Raw genomic sequence first — 24,808 nt, forward strand, 5'->3', positions numbered from 1 at the left:
TGTGGAGCCCAGTGGAAAAAAAGAAAGAAAGAAAATGACTCTTGACTGGAAAACTGAAGATACTCCATTTAGATTTAGAATATGGATTTGAGGGAGCTCTTCACAAACACCCCAAATCAAAATTAACCAACAAGTCTTCTTGGATAAAGTTTTATACTATTTCTCTTGTTCTTTCCTTAACATCTTACTTGGTTGGGATCAGAGTCAACTAAAGTGATTTAAATGATAAGTTTCAGAGGAAAAGCTTTTGGGCACTTAATATAGATATCGCTTGAAAAAATTTAGTATATAAAAATAAACCAAGCCTGTTAATCGCCAGATGGAACTAAAAGGAAGAATACTGAATATTTTCATGGGGTTCATGTGAGTCCTAGTCTCTCTGTTGTCAGTTCTAATTCATCATCTATTCATTCAGCAAACATTTGCTGGGGTCTCTCAGTAACTTTCTCTCTGTTCTTTTTGAAGCAAATACTCTTGGGAAAGTATTTAGAACTTCCTGGCCAGCCAATGGATAAGAGAAAATGTCTTTACCATGGTGTTAGCCAACATTTTTCTGTTACATTGATTTAGGAGTTTATTTTCATCCATCCTACATTATTAAAAGCCAGGGAGAAGCTAAATATTAATCATATATTTTGTTTCAAGAAACACCATGGGGTCCCCAGACTCTGATTCAGAATGGACTCGTGGCCCAATGTCAAAGGGAAACAGAGGCCATCGGGTGTCAGGGCCAGTGCTGCCCAGCCTTGGGCAGGGAAGCATCCTTCCCCTCTCTGAGCCTCAGTGACCTGCACTTGTCTGACACTATGAGTGAATGCCTCCTTAAGGCTGGCACCCTAGGCACCTCACTCGCCCACCCTAGTCCAAGCCTTGCCCCTAGGATACCACTTTGGTGAACTTTATGACTCCAGAGACATCTTGGGCATAAAGATCTTGTCTCTGTCTCCCATAGTGGAAGGTCTAGTAAAAATTGAAACAGCTCACCCTGACTCCAAGGTTAATCACTCCTCAAGCCCAGCTGTAGGGGCTGCTTTCCAGAGGGGACGCCCACCCTGGGGCTAAGGAAGCGCTACTACACCAAGGGAGGTCACAAGGGCACTTTCTGAATGCTGACACTGGACATTCTTGCTCAGTGTTGATTGCTTCTTTGGTTCCTGTCTTGTGCTTTGGCTCTGAGCTTTGCTAACTGTGACTTTTGGCTCTGGTTCCTTTTGGGCTTCTGCCCCCTGGCCTCCACGCTGTCTCAGTGGCAGACCTTCCAGCTCTGATCAGCAGCTGCGTCCTTGATCTGGCTTGTTACATTCATTCTCTTTAGGTCTCCTGCTCTCTTTTCTCCACAGTCCTGGGCTGAGGTCCTAAGGCCATTTCAACATCCCAGGTCTGGTCATTGACAGTGTGTCCTGGAAAGGCGAGTGGAGACCAGAAACATTTGTTTTCTATTATTCTTTCCCTTCATGAAAAACAGACTAAAACAATATATTCTGCCTTTCTGGACTGCATAGGTGTGTTATAAAGATTAACGTCCGTGAAGCCTGTGTGGATTAATGTAAAAAGCGGCCATGTAGAAGATTGCCAAGGTATCGCCTTGGCAACATTTCCACTTTAGGAAGAAACCTATAACACAAGCTGTCATTATAAAGTAAGGAGGCTGTTTTATTTTTACCAAATGCACCAAACTCTGTACTTCTAGGTACCTCTTGTCCCCTTCAAATTAGCCACTGTGGGAAACTGTCAACTTATTTCAGCAGTTAATGCCCATTCAAAAAATTGTTAGGAATGAACTTTCGCTATTTCCTTTAGGGACAGAGGCCTATTTTTCTCAAATCTCCTTAGTGGTAAAAAGTCTTTATTCTATCAGGGTTGTCCTGAATTTAAAACCACCAAATCTGGAGGGAAAGTCCCCCACAAGTCTGGGAAATATTGAAGAAAGAGAGAAAGAGACAGAGACACACAGAGAAATTGATTGACTGATTGATTCCACCTGAAACTATAAAAGAAAAAAAGAGCTTACTCTAAAGTAGTAACTGGATGTGTGTGTCTCATGCATGCGTGTGGGGCGGTATAATGATTGTATGTAGGAAAGTCAGAGAGAGAGAATATCCTCGGTGTTTCAATTTGTTGATAAAGTAGTGACTTTATGTCCCACTGAACAAAGAATGCAAATCTAATGGGCCATGCATGCTACAACTTCCACCCCTGTCAGGAAAATTTCTCAGCTTCAGTCTTAATTAGAAGCATAATTTTTTTTTTTTTTTTGGAACAGATGATGCTGTCAGCAGGAAGGCAGAAGGTCCCACAGGGCACATCACGGGAATGTCTCTCCACCCAGGATTCACATAGCTCTGTCATCATATCCGAACTCTGCTGCCGCAGATGACCAGCCAACAAGGCTGGATGTGCAGACTTGTGAATGCTTTCAATTGAATTTCTGAGGAAAAGTTTACTTTGCAAACTAGTCAGCTCCCCTTTCTCCAATGCCACTAGTCTCTATGTCCAGTATTCCTTCCCTCAGGCCTCTCTCTGCCTTTATAAAGATCAGCAATTATTTTCAGCTTCAAGCAGGAGGCTGCCCCACAGGGGCCCCCCAGAGGCAATAAGTATGGGAGAAGGTGGGTGATTTACAGATCAACAGCTACCTGGCAGATGCTGTGGGATACTTTGCTGTCAACACCAAAGGATTGACGAGCATAGTTTTGCTAGCCATAGAAAAATCTGTAAGAAAAAAAAAGAGGGGGGCTTCTCTGGTGGCGCAGTGGTTGAGAGTCCGCCCGCCGATGCAGGGGACACGGGTTCGTGCCCCGGTCCGGGAAGATCCCACGTGCCGCGGAGCGGCTGGGCCCGTGAGCCATGGCCGCTGGGCCTGCGCGTCCGGAGCCTGTGCTCCGCAACGGGAGAGGCCACAGCAGTGAGAGGCCCACGTACCGCAAAAAAAAAGAGGAATTACAACCTCTCCTCCTCTTGAAAAATCTGGTTGTTTCTTCCTTTCTCTTTGGTAGCTAATTCCATTTTTAGATGCCTATGAAAAAGACAGAAACATTCTTGCTTTGTGAATTCTCGTATTTCCTAACTCATACTGCCTGTGATCTGGCCAACGGTAACAGTGGACTGAATTCCCTGTGTTTGCAGTATTTCCTGGATCCCCAGGAGGGTCCACCTGTTAGATTCTACTGAGGACCACTTGAGGCTAAGTCAGGACATAGGTGCTCAGTCCATGTCACTCCTCTTGACTCTCAGCTGTACTGTTCACCTCCTCACCCTGTAATTGGCATACCTCTCTTCCCAACTTGCCAGTACTACCAAACTGCCACATTTCAGAAACTGAAATGCCAGAGTATCCTGAGGTCCCATGTTCATGGTTTTTGTTTCGTTTTTTTCCTATTTTTATCCCTCTGGTAGATTACTACAATGTTTTAGAGGGTAATTTTTTTTTTAATTTAATTTTTATTTATTTATTTTTGGCTGTGTTGGGTCTTCGTTTCTGTGCGAGGGCTTTCTCTAGTTGTGGCAAGCAGGGGCCACTCTTCATCGCGGTGCGTGGGCCTCTCACTGTCGCGGCCTCTCGTTGTAGAGCACAAGCTCCAGACATGCAGGCTCAGTAGTTGTGGCTCACGGGCTTAGTTGCTCCGCGGCATGTGGGATCTTCCCAGAACAGGGCTCGAACCCATGTCCCCTGCATTGGCAGGCAGATTCTCAACCACTGCACCACCAGAGAAGCCCCTACTACAATGTTTTAGAATGGATTAGCTGAATCTGTTTCATCCTGTAGCCTAAATTCAATTCACCTTAACAATCATTTGTGGAATCCTTGCTAAGGACAGATATAAAAGCTATAGAGGGTACATAAAAATTTAAGACATCGTTCACAATCTAATTGGGTAGATATTCAAGCACAAAAAGGAATGTAACACAAGATAGAGTAAGATAGGTATCTTAGGATACATAAAACATTGTTCCTTGATCATTGTACTGTTAGATGTTGGCCATCAGGAATGGGATACTGATGAGGAAAAGAGTGAACAACAGAAATCAGGAAGCCACACTATCAAACACCTTTGCAATAATTAAGTTCAAACCTGAATTCTGAGAGGGGCCTATGTTCCTTTGGCTTCACTGAAACCTTCTAAGTAGTACTATGTAGGTCAATCTGTTTTCAAGGTTTAAGTGTGAAGAAGCTGTTATTTAGTTTTTTAAAGACTTTATCTTTTAGAGCAGCTTTAGGTTTACAACAAAATTGAAAGGAAGGTACAGAGATTTCCCCTATGTTCTCTGCCCAACATATGCACAGCCTCCCTCAATATCAATATCACTCACCAGAATGGTACTTTTTTTTTACCAAGGATGAACCTACATTGACACATCATAATCACCCACAGTCCATAGTTTACCTTAGGTTTCACTCTTGGTGTTATACCTTCTATGGATTTGGACAAATGTATAAGGACATATATCCATCACTATAATATTACACAGAGTACTTTCACTACCTTAAAAAAAAACAAACTATGCTCTGCCTATTCATTCCTCCCAACCACTTTTCATTTTATGGTCTACATAGTTGTACCTTTTCCAGAATGTCATTAGGTTGGAATCATACAGTATGTCACCTTTTCATATTGGCTTCTTTCACTTAGTAATATGCATTTAAGCTTCCTCTGTATCTTTCATGGCTTAATAGCTAATTTCTTTGTAGAACTGAATAATATTCGATTGGGTGTACCATAATTTATTTGTCCATTCACTTACTAAAGGAAATCTTGGTTGCTTCCAAGTTTGGGAAATTATAAATAAAGCTACTATAGACATCTGTGTGGAGGTTTTTTATATGGACCTATGTTTTCAAATCATTTGGGTAAATACCAAGGAACACAATTGCTGGATTATATGTTTACTGGAGATGTATGTTTATTTTTGTAAGAAACCACCAAACTCTCTTCCAAAGTGGTTGTACCATTTTGTATTCCCACCAGCAATGTATAAGAATTCCTGTTACTTCAAATCCTTGTCAGCATTTGGTATTGTCAGTGTTCCAGATTTTGGCCATTCTATTGGATATATAGTGGTATCTCGTTCTTTTAAAAGAAGCTGTAATTTTTATTTTTTTTATTTTAGAAAATAATGGTGGAATGTAAAAGTTGGAAGAGATGTCATAGGCCATCTGACCAAACCCTCCAGAAGAGGCTGAATTCCTTCCTTCAACAGAAACATTACTCAATCAGGAGAGACAGTCCAACATTTCTCGAAACAGACCCAGAAGTGATTTATTCACTTCCTCCTGACCCAGTAGCCTATTCTTTCTTCAGAAAACTGTTCATTTTTCTTACATCAAGAGAAAATCTGCTCCCCTGCAATCTCCCACAGATGGACATATAAACCCTTCATTATGAAAGACTTCAGGTGTGGAAACAGGTATCATGATCCACCACCCCTCTGTTGCCCACCTCACCCTTCCACACCATTCTCTTCTGCAGCTCAACATCACCAATTCCCTCAATAGATATCCCCTCAATTCTTTTATTTTGTTAGAATGTAAAAATAATCAATGACTATAATAGAAAATATACTAAAGCATAGAGTAACAACTCTAGAAGCATGTGGTCTAGTTAAAAAGATGAATGTATGATATGCACACTATAAGAGCACAAAAGAAGGGCACTGAATGAAATTAGGTGGCAATGACACTGAGCTGACTGATGATGAATGAGTAGAAGGATAAGAGGCAGATTCAGAGAAGATATTCTAGAAAAGATCTTGTGATGTTCAGAGCTTGCACCACAGCCCAGAAGTAGGAAAGTGCACAGTATTTAGATGATGATAGGCATTCTTTTTGGTAAATAGTTTGTATGAAGGACTGGTAAAAGATGAAACTAGAGAGGTGTGTGGAAATCAGATTGTGAAGGGCCTTACCTGCAAAAGAAAATATTATTTTTGTCCCCAAAGTTATAGGAATACATGTCATTAATGTGTTTAAGCAAGGGAGCATTTTTGTTGCTGAAAGTTCACTCCACTGGCAGGTGGAAAAAGAAAGGAGCAACCTAGGATCAAGAAGAGATCAGTTAGGCTATTGCAGAGAAAGAAGTGACAAAAACCGGAGTGGCAGCAGTGTTGGAATGAAAGAGAGAAAAGGAAAATATATTTCAGAGATTGAATCACTGTGACCTGTAATTGATCGAAATTTAGTGGTGAACGTCTATTCAACATAGTACTGAAGGTCTTGGAGCAATTAGGCAACAAAAAAAAAGGCAGCCAAATCAGAAAGAGAAAAGTAAAATGATCTCTGTTTACAGATAACATGTTCCTATACACAGAAAATCTAAAGATTTCACCAAAAACAATCTTAGAACTAATAATGAATTCAGTAAAGTTGCAGGATAGAAAAACACACAAAAACCAGTTGTGTTTCTATATACTAACAATGAACCATGCAAAAAGGAAGGTAAGAAAACAATCCCATTTGCAGTAGCATCAAAAAGCATAAAATACTTAAAATAAACTTCACCAAGTAGTTGGAAAAACTTGTACACTGAAAACTGTAATACACTGAAGAAAGAAATTAAAGAAGAAATTTAAAATGCAAGTAAATGGAAAACATCCCATGTTCATGGATTGGAAGACTTAATATTGTTAAGATGCCCATACTACCCAAAGCAATCTACAGGGCTCAATACTATTCCCATCAAAATCCCAATGGCATTTTTTATAGAAAAAAAATTCTAAGATTCATATGAAATCACAAAAGACTTTGAATAGCCCAAAGCTACTTTGATCTTGAGATCTTGAGAAAGAAGAATAAAGCTGGAGGCATCCTAATTTCAAAATATATTACAGAGAGGACCTTCAAGATGGCAGAGGAGTAAGACATGGAGATCACCTTAATCCCCGCAAATACATCAAAAATAAATCTACATGTGGAACAACTCCTAATGAACACTAGCAGAAGACCTCAGACTTCCCAAAAGGCAAGAAAACCCCACGTACCTGGGTAGGGCAAGAGAAAAAAGAAAAAACAGAGACAAAAGAATAGGGACAGGACCTGCACCTCTGGGAGGGAGCTGTGAAGGAGGAAAAGTTCCCACACACTAGGAAGACCATTCATGGACAGAGATGGGGGTTGGGCGGGAGGGACGATTCAGAGCCACGGAGGAGAGCGCAGCAATAGGGGTGCAGAGGGCAAAGTGGAGAGATTTCCGCACAGAGGATCAGTGCTGACCAGCACTCAACAGCCCGAGAGGCTTGTCTGCTCACCCGCCGGGGCAGGTGGGGGCTGGGAGCTGAGGCTTGGGCTTCGGAGGTCAGATCCCAGGGAGAGGACTGGGGTTGGCTGTGTGAACACAGCCTGAAGGGGGATAGTGCACCATAGCTAGCTGGGAGGGAGTCCAGGGAAAATTCTGGACCTGCGGAAGAGGCAACAGACCATTGTTTCGGGGTGTGTGAGGAGAGAGGATTCCTTCCCTGTCTGCCCAGAAGAGGCAGAGCACCACCTAAATGAGCTCCAGAGAAGGGCGCAAGCCACGGCTATCAGCTCAGACACCAGAGACGGGCATGAAATGCTAATGCTGCTGCTGCTGCAGCCACCAAGAAGCCTGTGTGCAAGCACAGGTCACTGTCCACAGCACCCACCCCAGGGAGCCTGTGCAGCCCGCCACTGCCAGGGTCCCGTGATCCAGGGACAACTTCCCCGGCAGAACACACAGTGCGTCTCAGGCTGTTGCAACGTCATGCCGGCCTCTGCCACTGGAGGCTCACCCTGCATTCCAATTATAACAACCATACCCCTCCCTCCCCACAGCATGAGTGAACCAGAGCCCCCTAATCAGCTGCTGCTTTAACCCCATCCTGTCTGGGTGGGAACAGATGCCTGAGGGCAACCTACATGCAGAGGTTGGGCCAAAACCAAAGCTGAGCCACAGGAGCTGTGCGAACAAAGAAGACAATGGGAAATCTCTCCCAACAGCCTCAGGAGCAGCAGATTAAATCCCCACAATAAACTTGATGTAACCTTCATCTGTGAAATACACGAATAGACAATGAATCGTCCCAAAATTGAGGTGGTGGACTGTGGGAGCAACTGTAGACTTGGGGTCGGCTGTCAATGACTGATTTGTTTCAGATTTTTATATTTAATCTTAGTATAGTTTTAGCGCCTGTTATCATTGGTGGATTTGTTTATTGGTTTGGTTGCTCTCTTTTTTTATTTTAATTTAATAAATTTTTCTTTCTGTTTTCTCCCTTTCCTTCTGAGCTGTGTGGCTGACAGGGTCCTGGTGCTCTGGCCTGGTGTCAGCCCTGAGGCTCTGAGGTGGGAGAGCCGAGATCAGGACATTGGACCACCAGAGACATCCCAGCCCCATGTAATATCAATCGGTACGAGCTCTCCCAGAGATCTCCATCTCAACACTAAGACCCAGATCCACCCAACAGCCAGGAAGATCCAGTGATGGATGCCCCATGACAGTCAACTAGCAAGACAGGAACGAATCCCACCCATTAGCAGACACGCTGCCTAAAATCATACTAAGTTCACAGACACACCACCGGACATGGCCCTGCCCACCAGAAAGACAAGATCCAGCCTCATCCACCAGAACAGAGACACCAGTCCCCTCCACCAGGAAGCCTACACAACCCACTGAACCAACCTCACCCACTTGGGGCAGGCACCAAAAACAACAGGAACTATGAACGTGCAGCCTGTGAAAAGGAGACCCCAAACACAGTAAGTTAAGCAAAATGAGAAGACAGAGAAACACACAGCAGATGAAGGAAAAAGGTAAAAACCCACCAGACCAAATAAATGAACAGGATATAGGCAGTCTACCTGAAAAAGAATTCAGGATAATGATAGTTAAGGTGACCCAAAATCTTGGAAATAGAATGGAGAATATACAAGAAACGTGTAACAAGGACTTAGAAGAACTAAAGAACAAACAAACAATGATGAACAACACAATAAATGAAATTAAAAATTATCTGGAAGGAATCAATAGAAGAATAACTGAGGCAGAAGAACGGATAAGTGACCCTGAAGATAAAATAGTGGAAATATCTACTGCAGAGCAGAATATGAAAAAAGAATGAAAAGAATTAAAGACACTCTCAGAGACCTCTGGAACAACTTTAAATGCACCAACATTCGAATTATAGGGGTCCCAGAAGAAGAGGAGAAAAAGAAGGGGACTGAGAAAATATTTGAACAGATTATAGTTGAAAACTTCCCAAACATGGGAAAGAAAATAGGCAATCAAGTCCAAGAAGTGCACGGAGTCCCATATAGGATAAATCCAAGGAGAAACACACCAAGACACATATTAATCAAACTGTCAAATATTAAATACAAAGAAAAAAATATTAAAAGCAGCAAGGGAAAAGCGATAAATAACATACAAGGGAATCCCCATAAGGTTAACAGCTGATCTTTTGGCAGAAACCCTGCAAGCCAGAGGGGAGTGGCTGGACATATTTAAAGTGATGAAAGGGAAAAAACTACAACCAAGATTACTCTACCCAGCAAGGATCTCACTCAGATTTGACGGAGAAATTAAAACTTTTACAGACAAGCAAGAGTTAAGAGAATTCAGCACCATCAAAGCAGCTATACAACAAATACCAAAGGAACTTCTCTAGGCAGGAAACACAAGAGAAGGAAAAGACCTACAAAAACAAACCCAAAACAATTAAGAAAATGGTAATAGGAACATACATATTGATAATTATCTTAAGTGTAAATGGATTAAATGCTCCAGCCAAAAGACATAGACTGGCTGAATGGATACAAAAACAAGACCCGTATGTATGCTGTCTACAAGAGACCCACTTCAGACCTAGGGATACATACAGACTGAAGGTGAAGGGATGGAAAAAGATATTCTATGCAAATGGAAGTCAAAAGAAAGCTGGAGTAGCAATTTTCATATCAGACAAAATAGACTTTAAAATAAAGACTATTAAAAGAGACAAAGAAGGACACTACATAATGATAAAGTGATCAATCCAAGATGAAGATATAACAATTGTAAATACTTATGCACCCAACATAGAAGCACCTCAATACATAAAGCAAATGCTAACAGCTATAAAAGGGGAAATCCACAGTAACATAACAATAGTAGGGGACTGTAACACCCCACTTTCACCAATGTACAGATCATCCAAAATGAAGATAAATAAGGAAACACAAGCTTTAAATGACACATTAAAGAAGATGGACTTAATTGATACTTATAGGACATTCTATCCAAAAACAACAGAATGATATTTCTTCTCAAAGTGCTCATGGAACATTCTCTAGGACAGATCATATCTTGGGCCACAAAACAAGCCATGGTAAATTTAAGAAAATTGAAATCATATCAAGTATATTTTCTGACCACAACACTATGAGACTAGATATCAATTACAGGAAAAAATCTGTAAAAAATACAAACACATGGAGGCTAAACAATACCCTACTAAATAGCCAAGAGATCACTGAAGAAATAAAAGAGGAATTCAAAAAATACCCAGAAACTAATAACAATAAAAACACAATGACCCAAAGCCTACGGGACTCAGCAAAAGCATTTCTAAGAGGGAAGCTATAGCAATACAAATCCTACCTCAAAAAACAAGAAACATCTCAAATAAAGAGCCTAACCAAGAGCAATTAGAGAAAGAAAAACAACAAAAAAAAAACCCAAAGTCAGCAGAAGGAAAGAAATCATAAAGATCAGATCAGATATAAATGAAAAAGAAATGAAGGAAACAATAGCAAAGATCAATAAAACTAAAAGCTGGTTCTCAAAGAAGATAAACAAAATTGAGAAACCATTAGCCAGACTCATCAAGAAAAAAAGGGAGAAGACTCAAATCAACAGAATTAGAAATGAAAAAGGAGAAGTAACCTCTGACACTGCAGAAATACAAAGGATCATGAGAGATTATTACAAGCAACTATATGCCAATAAAATGGACAACCTGGAAGAAATGGACAAATTCTTAGAAAAGCACAACTTCTGAGACTGAACCAGGAAGAACTGGAAAATATAAACAGACCAATCACAAGTAATGAAATTGAAACTGTGATTAAAAAATCTTCCAACAAAGAAAAGTCCAGGACTAGATGGCTTCACAGGCAAATTCTATCAAACATTTAGAGAAGAGCTAACACCTATCCTTCTCAAACTCTTTCAAAATATAACAGAGGGAGGAATACTCCAAAACTCATTCTACAAGGCCACCATCACCCTGATACCAAAACCAGACAAAGATGTCACAAAAAAAGAAAACTCCAGGCCAATATCACTGATAAGCATAGATGCAAAACTCCTCAACAAAATACTAGCAAACAGAATCCAACAGCACATTAAAAGGATCATACACCATGATCACGTGGGGTTTATCCCAGGAATGCAAGGATTCTTCAATATATGAAGATCAATCAATGTGATACACCACAAATTGATGTATAACAAATTGATGGATAAAAACCATATGATCATCTCAATAGATGCAGAAAAAACTTGCGACAAAGTTCAACACCTATTTATGATAAAAACTCTCCAGAAAGTGGGCATAGAGGGAACTTACCTCAACATACTAAAGGCCATATATGACAAACCTACAGCCAACAACATTCTCAATGGTGAAAAACTGAAACCATTTCGTCTAAGATCAGGAACAAGACAAGGTTGCCCACTCTCACCACTATTATTCAACATAGTTTTGGAAGTTTTAGCCATAGCAATCAGAGAAGAAAAAGAAATAAAAGGAATCTACATTGGAAAAGAAGAAGTAAAACTGTCACTGTTTGCAGATGACATGATACTATACATAGAGAATCCTAAAGATATTACCAGAAAACTACTAGAATGAATTTGGTAAAGTAGCAGGATACAAAATTAATACACAGAAATCTCTTGCATTCCTATACACTAATGATGAATAATCTGAAAGAGAAATTAAGGAAACACTCTCATTTACCACTGCAACAAAAAGAATAAAATACCTAGGAATAAACCTACCTAAGGAGACAAAAGACCTGTATGCAGAAAACTATAAGACACTGATGAAAGAAATTAAAGATAATACAAACAGATGGGGAAATATACTATGTTCTTGGATTGGAAGAATCAACATTGTGAAAATGACTATACTACCCAAAACATTCTACAGATTCAATACAATCCCTATCAAACTACCAATGGCATTTTTCACAGAACTAGAACAAAATATTTCACAATTTGTGTGGAAACACAAAAGACCCCGAATAGCCAAAGTAACCTTGAGAAAGAAAAATGGAGCTGGAGGAATCAGGCTCTCTGACTTCAGACTATACTACAAAGCTACAGTAACCAAGACAGTATGGTACTGGCACAAAAACAGAAATATACATCAATGGAACAGGATAGAAAGCACAGAGATAAACCCACGCACATATGGTCACCTTACTTTTGATAAAGGAGGCAAGAATATACAATGGAGAAAAGCCACCCTCTTCAATAAGTGGTGTGTGAAATAAGTGGCTGTGAAAACTGGACAGCTACATGTAAAAGAATGAAATTATAATAGTCCCTAACACCATACACAAAAATAAACTCAAAATGGATTAAAGACCTAAATATAAGGCCAGACACTCTAAATCTCTTAGAGGAAAACATAGGCAGAACACTCTATGACATAAATCGCAGCAAGATCCTTTTTGACCCACCTCCTGGAGAAATGGAAATAAAAAGAAAAATAAACAAATGGGACCTAATGAAACTTAAAAGCTTTTGCACAGCAAAGGAAACCATAAACAAGACCGAAAGACAACCCTCAGAATGGGAGAAAATATTCGTAAATGAAGCAACTGACAAAGAATTAATCTCCAAAATATAGAAGAAGCTCATGCAGTTCAATATCAAGAAAACAAACAATCCAATCCAAAAATGGGAAGAAGACCTAAATAGACACTTCTCCAAAGAAGATATACAGATTGCCAAGAAACACATGAAAGGACGCTCAACATCAGTAATCATTAGAGAAATGCAAATCAAAACTACAATGAGTTATCACCTCTCCATGATGGTCAGAATGGCCATGATCAAAAAATCTACAATCAGTGCTGGAGAGGGTGTGGAGAAAAGGGAACTGTTGGTGGGAATGTAAATTTATACAGCCACTACGGAGAACATTATGGAGGTTCCTTAAAAAACTAAAAATAGAACTACCATATGACCCAGCAATCTCACTACTGGGCATATACCCTGAGAAAACCATAATTCAAAAAGAGACATGTACCACAGTGTTCATTGCAGCACTATTTACAATAGCCAGGACATGGAAGCAAGCTAAGTGTCCATCGACAGATGAATGGATAAAGAAGATGTGGCACGTTTATACAATGGATTACTACTCAGCCATATAAAGAAATGAAACTGAACTGTTTGTAGTGAGGTGGATGGACCTAGAGTCTGTCATACAGAGTGAAGCAAGTCAGAAAGGGAAAAACAAATACCGTATGCTAACGCATATATATGGAATCTAAGAAAAAAAAAAGAAAAAAAGGTCATGAAGAAACTAGGGGCAAGATGGGAATAAAGACACAGACCTACTAGAGAATGGACTTGAGGATATGGGGAGGGGGAAGGGTAAGCTGTGACAAAGTGAGAGAGTGGCATGGACATATATACACTACCAAACGTAAAATAGGTAGCTAGTGGGGAGTAGCCGCATAGCACAGGGAGATCAGGTCTGTGCTTTGTGACCACCTAGAGGGGTGGCATAGGGAGGTTTGGAGGGAGGCGCAAGAGGGAGGGGATATGGGAACATATGTGTACATGCAGCTGATTCACTTTGTCATACAGCAGAAACTAACACAACATTGTAAAGCAATTATACTCCAATAAAGATGTTTAAAAATATATATTACAAAGCTACAATCATTAAAATAATATGATACTAGAAGAGAAAGGCCATCTGAATAATGAGTAGAAAAAAGTACAAAAAGGGAAAGGTACAGAATAGGTGTTGGTCCAAAGGAAAGAAAAGTCCAACCACTATAAAATAATCAAATTATATCTAAAGATGTCCAAGTAAACTAGAAGCCTTCACCACAAGAACAATAAGTCTCCTTCACGGGAAAGAAAAGCACTAGCACACCAATTCAATTCCGCAAAATAAAGGGAAGAAAGATATTTTTAAAAAACAGGTCACAATAATGTTCAGCTGAGTCATACTTATAATAAAGGATGTAATGATTGAGAGAAATCTAATAGTCTGCCTTTAAACAAAAAGGGTAAACAAGTAATTCAATCTCTATGGAAGAGAAAAATGGCAGAATTTTTAAAGAAGAAAGGATCTCATTTCCAAAAGATGTTAGTACAAGTTACATAAGTTTTCTGTAGGACTTAATGTTTTTTACAACCATAATCCTGCAAGCCATGGGAATAGTTAAGAATTTAATCATTTAACTAGGCAATTGACTATTGAAGCAGTTTGGTTTTACCAAAAGAAAGGAAAAAATAGACATAATCTTGGAAACTTTTGCCAGTTCAACATTTTTTATAATGAGCCAAACAAATTACCTTCTAGCTAGAAGAAAATTGTGTGAAATTCAGATGGAGAAAAATCAAGTTGGTGCCAAGGAAATGCTTGAATTGATCAATTCCAGCCCTTACAAGCAGGCTGAGGAAAATTTCAAACATAGTCATGAGGTAATGTCCATTATTGGCAGAGAAATAGGCTGTGTGTTCCCATCTCAAATTGTTCTAACTCTTCAATTTACCCTTTTCCAAATAATTTATTCCATAATGCGAGAATGTTTACCTTCTGATCCAAAGGAAGAGGGCCAATACATTTTTCCATCCACTTGTCTTTTTAAAAATAAGACAAAAAAGAAAAATAATAAAAAGAAAATGTATCAATTCCTAATAGACCCTAATAGCTAGATAGTAATAATGGATAGATCCTAATAGACCTAATTCCTTATACTAGGGGCCTGCTCACATAGGTTCATAGACAAAACATTCTAAAACCTCACCCTTCTGTTGTATAAACAAATATCCCCTCCAGAGATAGAAATAACTGAGATCCTGTTTCTATATCAAACACACATGTGGGAATAGCTCCTAAAACTCTCTAAGGATATTTGCCCACTGTAAATAAAACATTTTCTGAGTATCTAGACCTGCAGTTGAGGGACTTTTTTTTCTTGTCATTATTTTCCAGATTCCACCAGAGGTCTATTGAAAGTGTTTTCTAGCAGATTCAGCAGTGAAGGCTACCTGAAGAATAGGCCCAACTCAGCTCCGATGCTCCACCATCAAGGTGGGAAAGCAACATCTGCAGCTTTGCTGCAGGGTCTCTGTTGGCGTAAGAAACTCTCAATACTGAGACAGACTTTCAATACTAAGCTTCCATGGAAGGTCTTCCTCTAGTGCTGACAAACTTGGGAATCGTGAAAGGAGGGAACACTGAAGTAACAAAACATTGGCGTTCAGTATTATGCTAACTGGAACTGAAGTAAACCCAAATACCAGACCTCAAGTAGCCAATGTGAAACTCACTACAAGAAATGAACAAAACGCAAACATCCTCCAGTGTAAAATGATGGCACAGAAACATTGTTCTGATTCACCAAGCTTTCTAATCCTTTCTAGTCTTCATAATTATCCCAGTTCTTGCCTGAGCATTAAATGTACTCATTAAATTTCTGTTAGGCTACAGAAAATTAAGCCTTAGTGGGTGGGTTTGTTTTTGTGCCCTTCACATTCCCCAAAAGTTTTATTTCAAAATCTAAAACTCTATTAATCCACACTAGTAGCCACTAGAATCCTGTCCTATCTTGGACTCTTCGAATGACTTATTACTGTACCCAAGTGAAACGCATATTTTTTATTTCCTGCTCTAGTTTAGTTTCTCTTTCTTAACATGGGAACAATTAGTAGGGTACCTATAATTTTTCTTAACAGAGTTATGGTAAATGTTCTGCAAAAATTAGCTCACAGATATTTTTTCTGAACAAATATGAAGAGCCATTTCATATTGGAACTGTTATGACACACTTAATAAATACTGATATAGAAGATTATAGTAATAGCTTCATAGTGGCTAACAGAGCTGAAAGTTGTAATTATACATACACTCCAGCCCTCGGGATACCATATTACTGTCCACAATCCTTTTAACTTCTCAGGAATGGACGACCTGATGATCCATTCGGTTTTGCCTTTATCATCAAAATAGTTTATATCAACAAAAATTCAATCCACTAAAAGGCTATGGACTGTGACTCAGATATTTTAAAAACTGACCAAAGTATCATCCAGTGGACATCTCAGATTTCTACTAGCCCAGGATACGTATGCAAATCTAACTCACTATTTAACATTATAAATGTTATTTTGATGGGCAATCTAAGTCAATGGGTAAAAAGCGTAGAATTATAAAGCAGGACAAAGCATATGTAATCCATTTTACATCCATTATCGTGGGGCCCAATTCACCAAGATGCTAGCTTTTTGCTACTTAAGGTTACAAGGATTCCAGCCTCCAGTGAGGTATTGGACTGGATCACCTCTGCATTCACTTTCTGAGAAAGGTTGTATAGAATGACAGGAAGGGTTTAGGTTTTAACTCCCTATCCCCGTGTTGGATTTCAGTTTTGTCTGTGGTATCATACTGAACAAATCATTTAATCCTGAGTCTTGGTTTCTAATGTATGAAGTGGGAACAATAAAGCAAGCTTGGAGAATGGTAAATGCTTTTGTTGCATTCGTTCCATGACATTTTGATTTGTTCACAGTTCTGTCCTGGAGCTTCTTGAGGGCAGGGACTGTGTCTTATCCATCTCTAAATCTTAAATGCCCAACAAATACCCAGCAAATGAAAGACACTCAATAAATGAACTATGACCTCTCAGAAACATTTGTCACAATAATAATGACTTCCCATTCAGCAGCAATGCCTCTTTTTTTTTTTATTTTTAATTTTTTGAGAAACCTCCACACCGTTTTCCATAGTGCCTGCACCAATTTACAATCTCACCAACAATACACAGGGGTTCCCTTTTTTCCACATCCTCGCCAACACCTGTTATTTCTTGTCTTTTTGATAATAGCCATTTTGACAGTGTGAGGTGATAGCTCATTGAGGTTTTGATTCGTATTTCCCTGATGATTAGTGATGTTGATTAGTGATGTCATTTCCTATTCCCTTTCCCTGCTTCTTGTTTTTTCACAGCACTTACTCTTTAGCAGTGACTTTATATTATAGATCTATTAATTTATTTGTTTATTGTATCCCTCTTGACTAGAATGCCCTTCATGAGGGCAGAAATTTGATCTTGTTACCTGCTGCATCTCCAGCACCCAGGAAAAAGTCTGGTATGGTATATATTAGGTACTCAATAAATATTTGTTGAGTGAATAATTAATGTCCAAATTCACTCTTTTGAATTATTCAATATCCATTTATTTTATGTAACAGTACCAGGCAAGCAAGAGCTTTAGATCTCAGGGTGGGATTACACATGCTGCCTGCATTACTTACCACCCAGCATGCCGGGATGGAGGAGGTTGAGCCAAGGGGCACCACAAAAGGGGGGCTGGGGAGTGGCGGCAATTCTAAATTGCATCCAAACCAGAGAATGGCAAACCCAGTGCAGCCCACTGCAGTTGTTGGTATTAGCGTAGGGAAACAACGGGATGGGAGAGCCTTAGCATAAGGGCACAGCTTCCTACTATCAGGAGAGGAGTAGAGACCACAGGACTCCAAATAGCGAACAAGGTTATCTGGGGAAATTGTCAGATGTACTGGAGCAGAAGAAAATTTGCAAAGCTTACAAGAGATCTATCACCTTAATGGTTGATTCCTTGATATCAGTGCAGGATCATGGCTGCCTACTGGTTTGACTGATGCTCAATCCAGTATAAGGCATGGGGATGGGCTGGGACAGGTATTGTGGGGATTGTGCAAAGACAAATAAAATCTCTATCTTCAAAGTGGCTGGAGACTTATGGGAGATGATAAGACACAGCTAATAGAAGTAAGAGCATTACATAATATGTATGTGCTCAGTGGAGCCGTGGAGTCATAGCAAGTTATGTCTGTAAAGGAGGCTATTTCTGGATTGTGTTTAAATATAGAACTAGTCTCTTGGGTAAAAGAAGAACAATTTACCAGTTGCAAATCTCTTCATCTGCAAAAATGTAGGCTTTAAATAGAATTCATTTCTCTGTGTCCCTCTATTTCTAAATTGCTATCATTCTTAATTCATATACATGTAACCCTGTATACATACACATATATACGTAGATAATACAACCTCATTAATTGGACTTTGCTAATTTGGGATTTATAATCAACCATCAGAGTGAGGCTAGTTTAATTTTAATTTTGCTCTATCAGTAATATTAGTAGCTTGTCCAACAAAGAGTGTAAACAAATTATAAAAGGAATGTTCACCAACTTTAAAGAGCAAACTGTTTTCAAATACAAAATTTCAAACACAAATAGCTGAAGTGGAGTCAGACACTTGGACTAATGTTTTGATACACTTCTTACAGATCCCTGAGCTAAGGCCCCCTGGAGAGAAGGGGGTTGACACACAAGGTCCCTGACCCTCACCTCACCTCAGAGCATCAGGAGTCAGAGCTTGACTTGACTTAAAGGAGAAGCCAAAGGAATTATCTCAGAAGAAATGTGACCTCGCCACTTATCCCTGGAGCCTCTACTGTACTTCTTGCTCTGGTGGTAAAAAGTCCTTGTGAAAAATGTGTAATAGAAAAGATGTATTCTTTTTTTAATAGGTTATTACATAAAATTCATTCATTTATAAAGATTTATCAGATGGCTACTATGCAGGAGGCATGATTATATATCCACCTTACATTATGGATTTTTCAGTACCATGTGTTTATCTATCCACAGTTCTTGAAAATATGCTAGAAGAATATCTCAATATCTCAAAAGACTGCATGTATACCTCACAGGAAAATGGGAATCTTACCCAAAATAGAAAGTAAGGTGACTAGGGAATCCTAAAACTTAGCAAAAGCTTTTAGGACTAAGGTCAGAAAAGTTGGGACGAAGTGAGAGAGTGGCATGGACATATATACACTGCCAAATGTAAAATAGCTAGTGGGAAGCAGCTGCATAGCACAGGGAGATCAGCTCGGTGCTTTTTGACCACCTAGAGTGGTGGTATAGGGAGAGTGGGAGGGAGACGCAAGAGGGAGGAGATATGGGGATATATGTATATGTATAGTTGATTCACTTTGTTATAAAGCAGAAACTAACACACCATTGTAAAGCAATTATACTCCAGTAAAGATGTTAAAAAATAATAAATAAAAAAATTTTAAAAAAGAAAAGCTAAAATTCAGAATGAGATGGAAATGGGAAAAAGTCAGGAAGGGAATGAAAAAAAAAACCTTGGAAACCACACAACTAGAAATTTTCATTATACCTTAGAAAAATGATCACAAAGTGAAGAGGAGCTGGATATAGGAAGGCAGAAATATGAGTCACACCACCTAGCAGCCTCTCTCTGTGGCTGAGTCGAAAGACTAATCAAGATAGGCCATGGTCCTCCATCTCCCTTGGACACGTTGAGGTTATTTCCAATTTGATTCCTTTCCTAAGGCTGCTCTGCTCACTCAGTGTCTGACTTTCAGATACTGTTCATTCTTCAGAGCTTTGCTGCAGTTCCAGCCTCTTCTCAGCACAGCCCTCTCTGTCCAAAATGACAGCCACTTTCTGGATGCACCACGAGCCCTTACACCAACACAGTTTACCACTAAGCAGCTCTTCACTGGGTGTTGAGTGCTTCGTATGGATTAGTCCGCAGATTCCTAACTAGCAGGACTCATAGCTTAAACCTTTTAATAATGTATGGACTTCCTTATGAGAAAAGTCTTACAAGAGATAAAAAATTAAATCATCTTAAATTTATATATTTAATGACTTGTGTTTATTAAAAAGAATAATACTGTAGGAAGTGAACCTGTCTTGGAAAGTTTGGAATATGTGTTCCACAAGACCCATTCACTTAACTCCTAAAATATTTTTGACTGCATATTGATTAGATTGATGTGTGGTAGTAGGAGATGTTTCTTTACGGAGACTTTTCGTTCTAACCTGTGTGTTAATAATGTATGAAGTTGATTAGTGCAAATAATCAGATAATATGTCCCAAAGTAGACTCGAGACATTCATTACCACCACCACCTAAAAACTGCTCAGCCTCCTGTATCCTCTATCCTGCTTAATGACATCACCACTCACCCAGTGACCTAAATCAGGATACCAGTGGTTATCCAGCACTCTTCTTACTCTCATATTTGATTCCTCATCAAATTCTGTTGAATCTCTCCGATTCATCCCTGCGTCTCCTTCAGACAGCTTCTTCCTTGGTTCGGGCCTTAGTTTCTCCACCCAGGCTCTATGGTCATTTCCTAACTGGTTACCTTATATCTGGTCTCACCTCTCTCCAATCCATGCCACATACAGCTGCAGATGATCTTTCTAAAATGCAAATGTTTGTGTCATCCCCCTTTCTAAATATTAAAATGACTCTTAATGTCTAAAGCATAAAGTCCTAACTTTTTTGCGTGTCATTCAAAGGGCCTCATAATCTGATCCCTGCCTTTCTTTTTCATACCAACTTTAAGCATTTGCCTACATACATCGTACCTTCTACCTATGCTAAAATTGTCAGACTTTGAAATACCGTGCCATTTCATCTCACTATGTAAAACCATCTTTAACTCTGTATCCATTTATACTGTTTGAGTTAACTTCAGTCCTAACCCAGGGGCCAATTTCTTTCTTGACCATCTCTACAAGGCTGATACTTTTGTCACCACTGTGCCTGGTAAATGCTTTCAATGTATTTGTTCATACACCCATTTTACCAACTAGATATCCTCTACCCTCAGAAGAGTAGGGAGGGACACAGCAGTATGTGGAGAGAGTATGTAGTTTGGGACTTCATATATTACCAGTCACCATAATGACTACTCCAGTGTTTGCTGAACATGGGTGAGTCAGTGATGAAAGAGTTTAAAGGAGGAATTTCAGGGAAAGAGAACATCAGGAGCAAAGGCTCAGAAGCAGCAGTGAAATTGCAGGAGGCTGAGACCAGACCAGGGTGTTTTTACCCTGACACTTCTAAATTGGAGATATTTATGAAGGGGTTATAGGTAAACGAAGAAGCCAGTTTGAACAAGCAGTGACTCAATAAGTAAAACATGAAATGAAACAAAAATAACTCAAAGATTTCTGCCTGGGAGGCTGGAAGATTGGCTGCACCTTCGCAGAACATGATAAACCTGGATTACACATTCAGACAAGTTCTCACCACCTGAATTTGAAAAAATGTCTAAGAGGAAAAACTGAATGGTTACCTATAAATTACTTACAAATATCCTTGCCAGTCTGAGGGTTTACGCCACCTGGTGGCAGTATACCCAATTTTAGATTCTATTTAAAGTGGTATAAACTCTCCAAATTTGTAGGTACCTGCAAATCCTAGCACAGTGTCAGGTATGAAGCAGTTACTCAGGCATTTTTTGTTGAACAAATGAATGAGCTAAATGTATAAATCAATTATTAAATGAGGCAAAGGTCTGTGGTGAAAAGAGCTCTGACCTGAAGGTCGAAGGTCAAGTGTGTAGGCATCCAGTTCCATACTATTAACTGTGGGGTGACCTAAGAAAGTCACCAGATCTCTGGGTCTCAGTGTTGGTGTCTGTAGAATCTCTAAGTAGGGCCAGAAGAGAAGCTACATATCAGTACTAAAAGTACAGAAAGATTCATTGGGGATGACTGAATTTTGTTTTGTATTGTTTTTAATTGAAATATTTAGTTCATTTACAATATTTTAGTTTCAAGTGTACACCATAGTGATTCAAAATTTTTACAGATTATACTCCATTTAAAATTATTATAAAATATTGACTATATTCCCTGTTGTACAACATATCCTGTAGCTTATTTATTTTATACATAGTAGTTTGTACCTCTTAATCCCCTACCCCTATCTTGCCCCTCCCCCTTCCCTCTCCCCACCAGTAACCACTAGTTTGTTCTCTTTATCTGTGAGTCTGTCTCTTTTGTTATATTCATTCGTTCACTTTATTTTTTAGATTCCACATGACTGATATCATATGATATTTGTCTTTGTCTTACTTCACTTAGTATGATAATCTAAATCCACCTATATTGCTGCTAATGACATTATTTCATTCTTTTTATGGCTGAGTAGTATTCCATTGTATATACGCACCACATCTCCTTTATCCATTCATGGATAAAGTATTCCATTGTATATATGTACCACATCTCCTTTATCCATTCATGGATGGACATTTGGGTTGCTTCCATATCTTGGCTATTGTGAATAGTGCTGCTATGGACACTGGGGTGCATGTATGTTTTCAAATTAGTGTTTTTGTTTCCTTTGGATATAAATAAATTATTGAATAAATAATAAAGGGAGGAGAGTAGATAAATCTGTGCAGAAAATTTTCCAATTATTTATGTAGATAATCTCCCTTCACAGAGGTGGAACATAATTCCCTACTAAGTATAGCTGTGTACACACCACCAAAGAGTATAAAGCATGGAAAGGAGGAATGAAAGAGTGACTTTATCATGGAGAAACCTGACAAACACTACCTCAGCAAGGTGATCAATGGTGCTAAGTCATGCTGATTAGTACTTACCCTTGACATGACTTCACCTCTGCAGTCTTCTTCCCCAATATCCATAATTCAAGTCTATTCAATAGAAACACATCAGAGAAATCCCAGTTGAGGGGCATTCTACAAAATACCTAACGAGTATTCCTCAAAGCTGCTGAGGTCATGAAAAAATAAGGAAAGCTTGAGAAACTGTCACATCCAAGAGGAGCTTAAGGAGATATGATGGCTAAATGTAATGTGGTGTCCTGGATAGGATCCTGGAACAGAACAAAGGACTCGAAAACAAAGGAAATCTGAATAAGGTATGAACTTTAGTTAACAATATTGTATCAATATTGGTTCATTAATTGCAACAAATGTACCAAACTAACGTAAGATGTTAGTAATAGGGAAAAGTGGGGTTTTTACAATTTTACAATGCTAAAACTATGCTAAAATAAAGATTGTTTTTAAAAAAAGAAAGCACGAGCCAAACCTCCCATCACACTCAGCACCATGTGGAGATTCAAGGAAACGTCAAAATATTATTAAGTACCTTTTGGAAAATTAGACAGCCAAGGATATGTGAAAGAAAAAGGAGGTTTTCAATCCAGGAAAGAGAAAGATAAAATATGGTTTAGGCACAGTTAGATATAATTTTTTCTTTTGAAAAAAGTATAGTTCATTAAAATACATAGAAAAAATAGAAAATATAGAAAAATACAGAAAAGCAGAAAGGGGAAACAAAAGTTTTCATAATCTCACCATCTAATGCAACTACTATTACTACTATTTTATTTTCAATTTTTAAAAAATATATAAAGTTTTGTGGGTTTTCTCATGTTGTAATCACACTTAATATACAATTTAATTTGGAAGTTTTTCCCCCTCTTAACTTGAAGATAAATCTTACACAGAGCTAGTTAATTAGTATTATTCTGCATTTTGGACAATTAAGTCAAGTGAAAGGGAACTACAGGACTTCCCAAGACTCAATGAATCTCCTGAATCTGCTCTCCTTATCTAGGATGTAGTACAGAACCAGAGAGCATGTATACTATGTTATATAGGAGCTTAGTGATGTGTCTCTTGATTTCACTGTGAAGGAGATGTGGTATTTAAGAAACAAAATGGAAAAGGGGAAAAATTCACTGTCAGGCAAGAGCCACAGAAATGAGAGGTGGGGAACTAAGAGTGTTGGGGTCAGAAAATAGTTTAGGGGAAAATAGAAGGGGCATGTGTGTGTTTAAGGAATAATTATAAAATGGCATGGATTGAGAAGAGCACAAGAGATCATCTATTTTGCAAATGTGTGGCCTGTGAACATATTGGAAGAAGAATGTGGTTAAGAGTAAATGGTAGGAAGTATTAACATTATTAAATTCTCTGTAGGTAGGAGCTTGAATTCAGGCAATATTGTTTCTTAAGATTTGATACAATGACAATTTTCCAAATAAAAGTTTGATGTCTTAATTTCAGTTAGACTGAGGGAACTAGAAACAGTAAACATTCTCGAGTACACATTGCCACCCAGTGGATGAATGTACATGATGCACAAATCATATGCAAAGGAAAAGACAAAGGAAGACTGTGAGAGGTTATCACCATGATGCTAGTGTTAAAACTTTATGTTCAGTGATATAATATGTGATCCAAACCGGAATCACACCACTCATTCAGAAAGCCAGACTAGATTTTAATACACATTTTTCAAAGTATTCTGGTAAATATTATGAAAGGCTTTCAGCAATGAAAGAAAAATATTGAGTGTGCTTACCACCACATTAGATACTAAAGTTTCATTAACGCTAATAAAACTTATGTTCATGAATTTCCAATAGGACAAGTCAGAGATACTTAACTCGTCATATGGCAGAAAGAGGGCTGTCAAGGCAGAGATTCGAGATTCCAGTCTTAACTCCCCAGGGTGCTAAAAGCTTTGACGTGAAATCAGAGATGAATTACATCTTTGGCATAATAATTTTGAGTCTCCCTTCATCTGAAGGCAAATAAAAAATATGAGATTAGGGATACACAGAGACAATGGGTGAAGTTGGGTCATTTAAATACGTATTGAGGCCATGTTTATATAGGGATTTCCTAGTGGTTCAACTTGGAGGGGCATAGCAATATTCTCTTGGAGTAACTCAGTAAGAATCTTCTGGTAT

The 24,808-nt window shown here is 38.8% G+C and overlaps 1 protein-coding gene across 3 annotated transcripts in view; it reads right to left on the reverse strand.

Moving 5' to 3' along the window:
• The window catches only part of LACC1 (laccase domain containing 1), a 67,634-nt gene that overhangs the window by 26,561 nt on the left and 16,265 nt on the right, over positions 1 to 24,808 (reverse strand). The window contains exons 7-8 of one of the 3 annotated variants that reach the window (XR_009536848.1): positions 24,503 to 24,639; positions 22,683 to 22,736 (exon numbers count right to left, since the gene is read on the reverse strand). The exons of the other annotated variants lie outside the window; for them this stretch is intronic. The gene's annotated coding sequence lies outside the window, so the exon portion shown is untranslated. The remainder of the gene's footprint in view (positions 1 to 22,682; positions 22,737 to 24,502; positions 24,640 to 24,808) is intronic. 3 annotated transcript variants of the gene reach the window in all.

Source organism: Lagenorhynchus albirostris, chromosome 18, assembly GCF_949774975.1.
Source record: "Lagenorhynchus albirostris chromosome 18, mLagAlb1.1, whole genome shotgun sequence".
Lineage (NCBI taxonomy): Eukaryota > Metazoa > Chordata > Mammalia > Artiodactyla > Delphinidae > Lagenorhynchus > Lagenorhynchus albirostris.